Below are 12,240 nucleotides of genomic sequence, written 5' to 3'. Positions count from 1 at the left end.
CTGGGTGTGTTAGCTACAGGACTGGGTGTGTTAGCTACAGGACTGGGTGTGTTAGCTACAGGACTGGGTGTTTTAGCTACAAGACTGGGTGTGTTAGCTACAGGACTGGGTGTGTTAGCTACAGGACTGGGTGTGTTAGCTACGGGACTGGGTGTGTTAGCTATGGGACTGGGTGTGTTAGCTATGGGACTGGGTGTGTTAGCTACGGGACTGGGTGTGTTAGCTATAGGGTGTGTTAGCTATAGGACTGGGTGTGTTAGCTATAGGACTGGGTGTGTTAGCTATAGGACTGGGTGTGTTAGCTATAGGACTGGGTGTGTTAGCTATAGGGCTGGGTGTGTTAGCTATAGGGCTGGGTGTGTTAGATATAGGACTGGGTGTGTTAGTTATAAGACTGGGTGTGTTAGCTACGGGACTGGGTGTGTTAGCTATAGGACCGGGTGTGTTAGCTATTGTGCTGGGTGTGTTAGCTATGGGACTGGGTGTGTTAGCTACGGGACTGTGTGTGTTAGCTATAGGGTGTGTTAGCTATAGGACTGGGTGTTTTAGCTATAGGGCTGGGTTTGTTAGATATAGGACTGGGTGTGTTAGATATAGGACTGGGTGTGTTAGTTATAAGACTGGGTGTGTTAGCTACGGGACTGGGTGTGTTAGCTATAGGACCGGGTGTGTTAGCTATAGGGCTGGGTGTGTTAGATATAGGACTGGGTGTGTTAGCTTTTGGACTGGGTGTGTTAGCTATAGGACTGGGTGTGTTAGCTACAGGACTGGGTGTGTTAGCTATAGGGTGTGTTAGCTATAGGACTGGGTGTGTTAGCTATAGGGTGTCTTAGCTATAGGACTGGGTGTGTGAGCTATAGGACTGAGTGTGTGAGCTATAGGACTGAGTGTGTGAGCTATAGGACTGGGTGTGTGAGCTATAGGACTGGGTGTGTGAGCTATAGGACTGGGTGTGTGAGCTATAGGACTGGGTGTGTGAGCTATAGGGCTGGGTGTGTTAGCTATGGGACTGGGTGTGTTAGCTATGGGACTGGGTGTGTTAGCTATGGGACTGGGTGTGTTAGCTATGGGACTGGGTGTGTTAGCTACGGGACTGGGTGTGTTAGCTATAGGACTGGGTGTGTTAGCTATAGGACTGGGTGTGTTAGCTATAGGACTGGGTGTGTTAGCTATAGGACTGGGTGTGTTAGCTATAGGACTGGGTGTGTTAGCTATAGGACTGGGTGTGTTAGCTATAGGACTGGGTGTGTTAGCTATCGGACTGGGTGTGTTAGCTATGGGACTGGGTGTGTTAGCTATGGGACTGGGTGTGTTAGCTATGGGACTGGGTGTGTTAGCTATGGGACTGGGTGTGTTAGCTATGGGACTGGGTGTGTTAGCTACGGGACTGTGTGTGTTAGCTACGGGACTGTGTGTGTTAGCTATAGGACTGGGTGTTTTAGCTATAGGGCTGGGTGTGTTAGATATAGGACTGGGTGTGTTAGATATAGGACTGGGTGTGTTAGTTATAAGACTGGGTGTGTTAGCTACGGGACTGGGTGTGTTAGCTATAGGACCGGGTGTGTTAGCTATAGGGCTGGGTGTGTTAGATATAGGACTGGGTGTGTTAGCTATAGGACTGGGTGTGTTAGCTATAGGACTGGGTGTGTTAGCTATAGGACTGGGTGTGTTAGCTACAGGACTGGGTGTGTTAGCTATAGGGTGTGTTAGCTATAGGACTGGGTGTGTTAGCTATAGGGTGTCTTAGCTATAGGACTGGGTGTGTGAGCTATAGGACTGAGTGTGTGAGCTATAGGACTGAGTGTGTGAGCTATAGGACTGAGTGTGTGAGCTATAGGACTGGGTGTGTGAGCTATAGGACTGGGTGTGTTAGCTATAGGACTGGGTGTGTTAGCTATAGGACTGGGTGTGTTAGCTATAGGACTGGGTGTGTTAGCTACAGGACTGGGTGTGTTAGCTACGGGACTGGGTGTGTTAGCTACGGGACTGGGTGTGTTAGCTACGGGACTGGGTGTGTTAGCTACGGGACTGGGTGTGTTAGCTACAGGACTGGGTGTGTTAGCGATAGGACTGGGTGTGTTAGCTATAGGACTGGGTGTGTTAGCTATGGGACTGGGTGTGTTAGCTACGGGACTGGGTGTGTTAGCTATAGGACTGGGTGTGTTAGTTATTACATATTATCCAGGGTTTATGACATGTTATCCAGGGTATATGACATGTTATCCAGGGTTTATTACATGAAGTGGTAAAACAATAGGTTAGGTTAACGGTGAGAGCTGATCGAGATGACCAAAGACAAGTAGATTGAACACTAATGCAGCAAGAAACCCTGCTCTATTTTAGCCCAGCAGATGGTTGGGTAAAATGGTATTAACATAACAAAAGGTGTGTTTACATGTGTTTTACTTGTGTAGATTGTAGTTAACTTTCTTCTGATGCAGCAGAACTCTGTCCAATGTCAGGGCTGTGATACTTTAAGTGGTGTGTCTTCATATTGAATGACTGACTGAAACGCGTCCCACACTGAGAGCAGCGGTAAGGCTTCTCCCCCGTGTGAGTTATCTAGTGTCTATTCCGGTTTCCTACCAGTGGTAAGTAAGGGTTATTTCCTGTGTGAGTTAGCTGGTGTATCTTTGGGAAATATAAACTGGTGAAACTATCCCCACATTGAGAGCAGTGGTTAGACTTCTCTCCTGCATGAGTTAGCTGGTGCTTGTTCAGATTTGATCAAAGACTGAAACCCTTCCCGCACTAAGAGCAGTTGTAAGGCTTCTCTCCTGTGTGAGTTAGCTGGTGTCTATTCAGCTTTCCTACCAGACTGAAACTCTTCCGTCACAGAGCAGTGGTAAGGTTTATCCGTTGTGTGAGTTATTTGGTGCCTCTTCAAGCTACTTTGGGTTGAACAACTCTTGCCACCTTGACCACACGGGTAAATTTGACAGCCTTCTGGTGTTATTTAAGGTGAGTTGAACAAATAAAACTTCCTCTGTAGTCTGAGCACCGGCCTAAAAGTTGGCCTTCTCAACTCCTCTGGCTCATAGAAACTAGTGAATGTATTGGTGATGTTTTCATCTTGAGTTCCTCTGCCTGTGTTGTTTATGGTTTCCTGATGCTGTGGAACTGGGCTCGCTGTCTGAGACTGTTGGAGCTCTTTCCTGTGGGAATATAAGCAGATATGGGGATAGAATCAGGAACAGAGCATTGAAAGGGGCTTAAAAAAAAACTTGATGATGCAAGCACAAGTAAAATAATAGAGTTTTTGAATCCCCTGTGGCCACCAAAGCACTAACCTCTCTCCATTCCACACACCTGAACTTACCTGGGTCAAGTTTCTGAGAAGGTAGTTTCATGATATATTGTTCACCTAAGGACTACTGCCATGAACAAAACGTTAGAAAATTCAAAATGTTACCTCAACTCTATTAAAAGGACAGGCCAGTGTTAGCTTAGCTAGTATCATTAGCACAAACTGGAGAGAACCCGTACCGCTGCCCCAACTGCAGCAGCTGAAATCCCACCAGAAAGATACAATACCACTACCCCAGTGTACGTGAAGGGTTTCGCACAGAGGGGGGACACGAGGGCACACGGTCAGACTCACGTGGAGGAGAAACCTTACCACTGTGCTGACTGAGGTGCCAAGTAGAGCACTACACACAGTGTGGCCAGGTAGTGCACTACATACAGAACAGTGTCATTTGAAGAAACTTTACCACTGTGCTGACAGCGTGGCCAGGTAGTGCACTACATACAGAATACGGTGTCATTTGGAGAAACCTTACCACTGTGCTTACAGCGTGGCCAAGTGGTGCACTACATGCAGAATACGGTGTCATTTGGAGAAACCTTACCACTGTGTTGACAGAGTGGCCAGGTAGTGCACTACATACAGAATGCGGTGTCATTTGGAGAAACCTTACCACTGTGCTGACAGCGTGGCCAGGTAGTGCACTATGTACAGAATACGGTGCCATTTGGGATGCACACACTAGGCAGGTTTCTGTTGACCCAGGTTTATTTTTTTTAAAACAACGTCAATGTAACGGGTGTCGTATGAAGTAGACCAAGGTGCAGCAGGAAAATGTATACTCATCTTCTTATTTATTATAAAAGAAGGAAAAACCAAAAGAAACACATGTAAAAAAATATATATAAAAAAAAAAAAAACCGACACTAAACAGTCCCATCAGGTGCTACATACACTAAACAGGAAATAACTACCCACAATTCCCATTACCAAAACACCCCTATATATAGGACCTTCAATCAGAGGCAACGAGGAACAGCTGCCTCCAGTTGAAGGCCAAATCAATAAACTAAACATAGAACTAGAAAGACTAGACTAGAACATAGAAATATACTAACATAAACCAAAACCCCGGAACACTCTAATCAAACACCCCTCTACAAAAACACATAGCCCAACAAACCCCGAAACACGCTAACCAAATATCCCCTGCCACGTCCTGACCAAACTAATATAACAAATAACCCCTTTACTGGTCAGGACGTGACAGTCAACAATGTGTAATGGATATAGGAGACATTTTCTAAAGATCTATAAAAAATGATGTGTTCGACAGGGGTTGATTTTTCTTCTGTCTAATTTTCTTTATTGAGAAAAATGATGATGGACAACCATTGCTGAATTATTTTGAAGGTACACGGCACGTGACGTCACTCTGTAACTATAAAGCTCCACTCCAAAATTAATTAGGCTATAATACATACGAATATATTGATAAAAGTCACGTTGTCCTAGAGAGATGTACACTGTTATCAAAACGTCACGCCAGGGTAAACCTACACAAAACACAGCCCTTATTTTAAGTGTTTCTAATATCCCCTATCGTGGAAAAATTATTGGAGCCATTTCCCTGTTTGACCGTGAGATTTTATGGGTATTATATGACTCATACTTTGGTACTCTATCATACATTTTAGTCATTTTTTTTCTTCTATCAGGTGTGTTAGTGCTGCAAACACGAACAATGTGCCCCACTTTGGGTCCCTAAGAGGACCAGGATTGGGAAACAGTGCTCTGGGCACTAACGCCAGAGATAGAAGAGAAAGCGAGACATTTCATAGGCTCCTTTTTTTCTGGTTCATATTGAGTCAATGGGCGAAATCAATTATGCTGAGCTGCTGGGCACCGGTCTATGTATGACCCGTGACGTGAACGGCCAAAAGCCGGCACCTCTCCCTCAACGTAATCAAGACAAAGGAGATGATTGTGGACTACAGGAAAAGGAGGGCCGAGCACGCCCCCATTAACATCGACAGGGCTGTAGTGGAGCAGGTTGAGAGCTTCAAGTTCCTTGGTGTCCACATCACCAACAAACTATCCTGGTCCAAACATACCAAGACAGTTGTGAAGAGAGCATGACAACACCTATTTCCCCTCAGGAGACTGAAAATATTTGGCATGGGTCCTCAGATCGTCAAAATGTTATACAGCTGCACCATCGAGAGCATCCTGACTGGTTCCATCACCACCTGGTATGGCAACTGCTCAGCCTTAGATCGCAAGGCTCTACAGAGGGTAGTGTGTACGGCCCAGTACATCCCTGGGGCCAAGCTTCCTGCCATCCAGGACCTCTATACCAGGCGGTGTCAGAGAAAGGCCCTAAAAATTGCCAAAGACTCCAGCCACCCTAGGCATAGACTGTTCTCTCTGCTACCTCACGGCAAGAGGTCACGAAGCGCCAAGTCTAGGTCCAAAAGGCTTCTTAACTGATTTTACCCCCAAGCCGGTACCCCCTGTATATAGTCTCCACATTGACTCGGTACCGGTACCACCTGTATATAGCCTCCACATTGTTATTTTGTAGTTGCTCTTTGATTTTTTTACTTTAGATAATTTAGTAAATATTTTTCTTAACTCTTATTTTTCTTAAAACTGCATTGTTGGTTAAGAGCTTGTAAGTAAGCATTTCACTGTAACGTCTACAGCTGTTGTATTCGACGCATGTGACAAATACAGTTTGATTTGATCAGTCTGACTCACGCATATTTCAGTTTGTTGTCAGTTTGTCCACAAGATGGCGACACAATAACAGAGAACAAATAGCGAGGACGTAGACTCCCTGGACAGACTGGTTGCCTCCCACATTCAAAATTCCAATGTTTGCTGAAAACGAACGTGTCTAAAAAACGGACCCATACTTGTCCTCTTCAAGAAAACACCGGTGGAAGTGACGTCGTACTGGCGTTGAGTCAGCGCAATGTTTCCACATGAGTTCTCAGAAAGGTTGTGACATTCGTTGACTGCAACAAAAAAAAAACATTAAATCATTTAGTGCGTTGAAAAATAATATAAATAATTTGGATTATTATGGATGTGTAAAAGTATGTATTATATATAGTATATTCTACTAAAATACACAGACATTTAATGAATTAATACCCTAAAAAATAAGCTAGCCTAGGCCCTAAGGTGAGGTAGCCTAGGCCCTAAGGTGGGGTAGCCTAGGCCCTAAGGTGGGGTAGCCTAGGCCCTAAGGTGAGGTAGCCTAGGCCCTAAGGCGAGGTAGCCTAGGCCCTAAGGCGAGGTAGCCTAGGCCCTAAGGCGAGGTAGCCTAGGCCCTAAGGCGAGGTAGCCTAGGCCCTAAGGCGAGGTAGCCTAGGCCCTAAAAGGTGAGGTAGCCTAGGCTCTAAGGTGAGGTAGCATTTCGTACGGGAATGGACTACAAGGTGTCAAGTTCCACAGGGGATGCTGGCCCATGTTGACTCTAATGCTTCTCACAGTTGTGTTAAGGTTGGCTGGATGTCCTTTGTGTGGTGGACCATTCTTGATACACACAGCAAACTATTGATTGTGAAAAACGCATCAGCGTTGCAGTTCTTCACACAAACCGGTGTGCCTGGTACCTACTACCACACCCCGTTCAAAAGCACTTAAATCTTTTGTCTTGCCCATTCACCCTCTGAATGACACACACACACACAATCCATGTCTCAATTCCCTCAGGGCTTAAAAAGATCCTTCTTTAATTGAAGTGGATTGAACAGGTGACAATCAATAAAGGGATCATAGCTTTCACCTGGATTCACCTGGTCAGTTTGTCCTGGAAATAGTTCCTAATGTTTCGTACACTCAGTGGGTGGAGGAAGCCAAGCAGAACAGATGTAGTTATATGCTCTGACTCATATGCCATGTTGAGGAGTCAGCAAACATTTAACTCACGTAGCAGACAAGATCTGTTATGTGAGATACTACTAACCCATGGTCGGGTACGACTGGGGAGGTGGACATTGAGGTTTCAGTCCTTAGAGGTGAACATTGAGGATTCAGTCCTTGGAGGTGGACATTGAGGTTTCAGTCCTTGGAGGTGGACATTGTGGTTTCAGCCCTTGGAGGTGGACATTGAGGTTTCAGCCCTTAGAGGTGAACATTAAGGATTCAGCCCTTGGAGGTGAACATTAAGGATTCAGCCCTTGGAGGTGGACATTGAGGTTTCAGCCCTTGGAGGTGGACATTGAGGTTTCAGCCCTTGGAGGTGGACATTGAGGTTTCAGCCCTTGGAGGTGGACATTGAGGTTTCAGCCCTTGGAGGTGGACATTGAGGGTTCAGCCCTTGGAGATGGACATTGAGGGTTCAGCCCTTGGAGGTGAACATTGAGGTTTCAGCCCTTGGAGGTGGACATTGAGGTTTCAGCCCTTGGAGGTGAACATTGAGGTTTCAGAGAGAGAGAGAGATAATTGCTATCCAAGCTAATAATTCTAGGGAGAAAGAATGTTTTTGTAATGTCACCCTAATGTTTGAGTGTTTTCTGTTAGTCAGGGGAACATTCTATCTATGTTTGGGTGTTAAAGTTAGGAGAACATGATGGCAGAAAGAGACAGGAAAGAGGAGGCCATTTTCACTGGACTCAAGAGTAGGACACATCCGGCTGAACAACTTATTGCATCTAAAAGGAAGGCATTCATCAGGAAGGTGTGGTTACTGCCAGGAATTTGTGTGTGTGTGTGTGTGTGTGTGTGTGTGTGTGTGTGTGTGTGTGTGTGTGTGTGTGTGTGTGTGTGTGTGTGTGTGTGTGTGTGTGTGTGTGTGTGTGTGTGTGTGTGTGTGTGTGTGTGTGTGTGAGAGAGAGATACCTAATGTTGTAAACTTTAGAGTACTATACTACAACTTATAATACTATACTACACACTGTAGTATCCCTCGATCATGTGTAGTACGTGCTATAGAATGTTGTAGTATACTGTAGAATACTATAGGAAATACTACAGTCATGTCCGCAAAAACACAACACTTTTTTAATTATAGTAAAAACGACAGTATTTAATTTGCATATTCTCCTCCCCCTTATCCCAATTTGTGCCACCCATAAGTGGAAAACCTACATGCCAAGTATAGATCATACATTGTGTTAGAAAAGAGCAGAAGCTCTGAACTATCCAGTCAGACCCCCAGTCCGATTTACAGGTTATGGAAAAGGTGTTATTTCAGTATTTCTCCAGTAGGTTTCCTCAGGGAGAAAGCCCCCCACTTCAATGTTCCTCAGGGAGAAAGCCCCCCACGTCTATGTCAAAGATAATAAAACAAAAACAGACTACAGTATACTGGGGTTATTGTACTACATTTACATTTTTGTCATTTAGCAGATGCTCTTATCCAGAGTGACTTACAGTAGTGAATACATACATTTCATTTCATGCATTTTAATTTTTTTTTAATTAATTTTTTTTGTACTGGCCCCCCGTGGGAATCGAACCCACAACCCTGGCATTGCAAACACCATGCTCTACCAACTGAGCCACAGGGACATATAGTATAGCTAACTGTAAAGACTACAGTATACTGGGGTTATTGTACTACAGTATTTATAGTTTAGCTAACTGTAAAGACTACAGTATACTGGGGTGATTGTACTACAGTATTTATAGTATAGCTAACTCTAAAAACCACAGTAAACTGTAAACTGTAAGTGTAGCTAACTGTAAATACTACAGTATACTGGGGTTATTGTACTACAGTATTTATAGTATAGCTAACTGTAAATACTACAGTATGCTGGGGTTATTTTACTACAGTATTTATAGTATAGCTAAGTGTAAAGACTACAGTATACTACAGTAAATACACTACAGTGACTACTACAGTATTTATAGTACAGCTAACTGTAAAGACTACAGTATACTGGGGCTATTGTACTACAGTATTTATAGTATAGCTAACTGTAAACACTACAGTATACTACAGTAAATACACTACAGTGACTACTACAGTAAAGTCGTCATATCAGCTGACAGACATGGTGGTGGAGCAGGAGCAGGAAGATTGGTGTACTATGAACCAAGGGGTTGTGAGTTCAAATCCCAGTTAAGGACATGTTGAATAATTATTATTATTTTAATGAACACACAGCTAGCTGGACTCCAAAACATTGGTCTCAGTGAAGGAGCATTAACTTGTTTCTGACAGAACACAATGTGTATATACTGACAGTCACAAGTCTAGCTGTCTAGAGATTATTAGAGGTGTGCCCCAGGGTTCCATTTTAGCTCCTGTGTTGTTCTCAATTTGTATTAATGATTTCACCATAGCAGCACCCACCCGTAGCACGTGCTCCAGAAGGTATATCTCACTGGTCACCCCCAAGGCCAACACCTCCTTTGGCCGCCTTTCCTTTCATTTCTCTGCTGTCAATGACTGGAACGAACTGCAAAAATCACTGAAGCTGGACACTCATATCTCCCTCACTAACTTTAAGCATCAGCTGTCAGAGCACCTGTACATAGCCCATCTGTAAATAGCCCATCCAAATACCCCCATCCCCATATTGTTATTTATTTTTTTGCTCCTTTGCACCCCAGTATCTCTACTTGCACATTCATCTTCTGCACATCTATCACTCCAGTGTTTAATTGCTATATTGTAATTATTTTGCCACTATGGTCTATTTATTGCCTTACCTCCTTTAACATACCTCATTTGCACACACTGTAAATATATTTTTTTCTATTGTGTTATTGACTGTACGTTTGTTTATTCCATGTGTTGTTGTTTGTGTCGCACTGCTTTGCTTTATCTTGGCAAGGTCGCAGTTGTAAATGAGAACTTGTTCTCATCTGGCCTACCTGGTTAAATAAAGGTGAAATAAAAAAATAAAAATAACAATTTGGGAAATGGGATGCACCCAGCCAAGTGGAACAGTAATTCAATAACACTGTATTGAAACTGATACAGTACCACAAATATATACATATAAATAAATCAACAAATTAGAAATATGCAGATGATCCAGTCATGTATTAATGTGCTTCAATCTCTGGTTCAGTCTGTTGAAGAGCTCCACACTGCTTTTCAGTCACTGCAGCCCTCCCTTTATGGTCTCAAACTGGTCTTGGAAAAACTGGTCTACAAAAACAACTAAATTCATGACCTTTTACCAGAGCTAGAACTCTGCCAGAGAACGTTAGCATTGTCACGTCTGGTGGCTTATCCACTGAAAAAGTGTCATCCTTTTATTTAGGTATTTGGTTGGATGACAAGTTGTCCTTTAAAGTTCGTATGGATGATCTTGTGAGGAAGCTTAAATTGAAATTGGGTTTTTATTTTCGGGAATAAGGCTTGCTTCCCACTTACGGCTAGAAATAAGCTTGTTCGGGCCACTTTTCTCTCTGTAATTGATTATGGTGACTTGTTTAGCATGCAGCCTCCTCAGTCTTATAGAGACTGGACTCTGTTTATCATACAGCCTCCTCTGTCTTACAGAGACTGGACTCTGTTTATCATGCAGCCTCCTCTGTCTACCAGAGACTGGACTCTGTTTATCATACAGCCTCCTCTGTCTTACAGAGACTGGACTCTGTTTATCATGCAGCCTCCTCTGTCTACCAGAGACTGGACTCTGTTTATCATACAGCCTCCTCTGTCTACCAGAGACTGGACTCTGTTTATCATGCAGCCTCCTCTGTCTACCAGAGACTGGACTCTGTTTATCATACAGCCTCCTCTGTCTTACAGAGACTGGACTCTGTTTATCATACAGCCTCCTCTGTCTTACAGAGACTGGACTCTGTTTATCATGCAGCCTCCTCTGTCTACCAGAGACTGGACTCTGTTTATCATACAGCCTCCTCTGTCTTACAGAGACTGGACTCTGTTTATCATACAGCCTCCTCTGTCTTACAGAGACTGGACTCTGTTTATCATGCAGCCTCCTGTGTCTACCAGAGACTGGACTCTGCTTATCATACAGCCTCCTCTGTCTTACAGAGACTGGACTCTGTTTATCATGCAGCCTCCTCTGTCTACCAGAGACTGGACTCTGTTTATCATGCAGCCTCCTCTGTCTACCAGAGACTGGACTCTGTTTATCATACAGCCTCCTCTGTCTTACAGAGACTGGACTCTGTTTATCATACAGCCTCCTCTGTCTTACAGAGACTGGACTCTGTTTATCATACAGCCTCCTCTGTCTTACAGAGACTGGACTCTGTTTATCATGCAGCCTCCTCTGTCTACCAGAGACTGGACTCTGTTTATCATACAGCCTCCTCTGTCTACCAGAGACTGGACTCTGTTTATCATACAGCCTCCTCTGTCTTACAGAGACTGGACTCTGTTTATCATACAGCCTCCTCTGTCTTACAGAGGCTGGACTCTGTTTATCATACAGCCTCTTCTGTCTACCAGAGACTGGACTCTGTTTATCATACAGCCTCCTCTGTCTTACAGAGACTGGACTCTGTTTATCATACAGCCTCCTCTGTCTACCAGAGACTGGACTCTGTTTATCATGCAGCCTTGTGCTTTATTACAAATGCCAAGTCACTCACTCACCATTGCACCTTGTACCAAATGGTAGGTTGGACCTCACTTTATATGCGCAGAAAGATACATGTGTATGTGTTTATCTACAAAGCCCTTTGGGTAAACTCCTCTTTACCTCTGTAGTCTGGTCTCCTTCACCACCAGCAGGTCAACTCCCTCTTTACCTCTGTAGTCTGGTCTCCTTCACCACCAGCAGGTCAACTCCCTCTTTACCTCTGTACTCTGGTCTCCTTCACCACCAGCAGGTCAACTCCCTCTTTACCTCTGTACTCTGGTCTCCTTCACCACCAGCAGGTCAACTCCCTCTGTAGTCTGGCCTCCTTCACCACCAGCAGGTCAACTCCCTCTGTAGTCTGATCTCCTTCACCACCAGCAGGTCAACTCCCTCTTTACCTCTGTACTCTGGTCTCCTTCACCACCAGCAGGTCAACTCCCTCTTTACCTCTGTAGTCTGGTC

Source organism: Salmo salar, chromosome 01 (genome assembly GCF_965601325.2).
Source record: "Salmo salar chromosome 01, fSalSal1, whole genome shotgun sequence".
Taxonomy (NCBI): domain Eukaryota; kingdom Metazoa; phylum Chordata; class Actinopteri; order Salmoniformes; family Salmonidae; genus Salmo; species Salmo salar.
The sequence above is the reverse complement of the archived record's forward strand: the minus strand, read 5'-3'. Positions refer to the sequence as shown.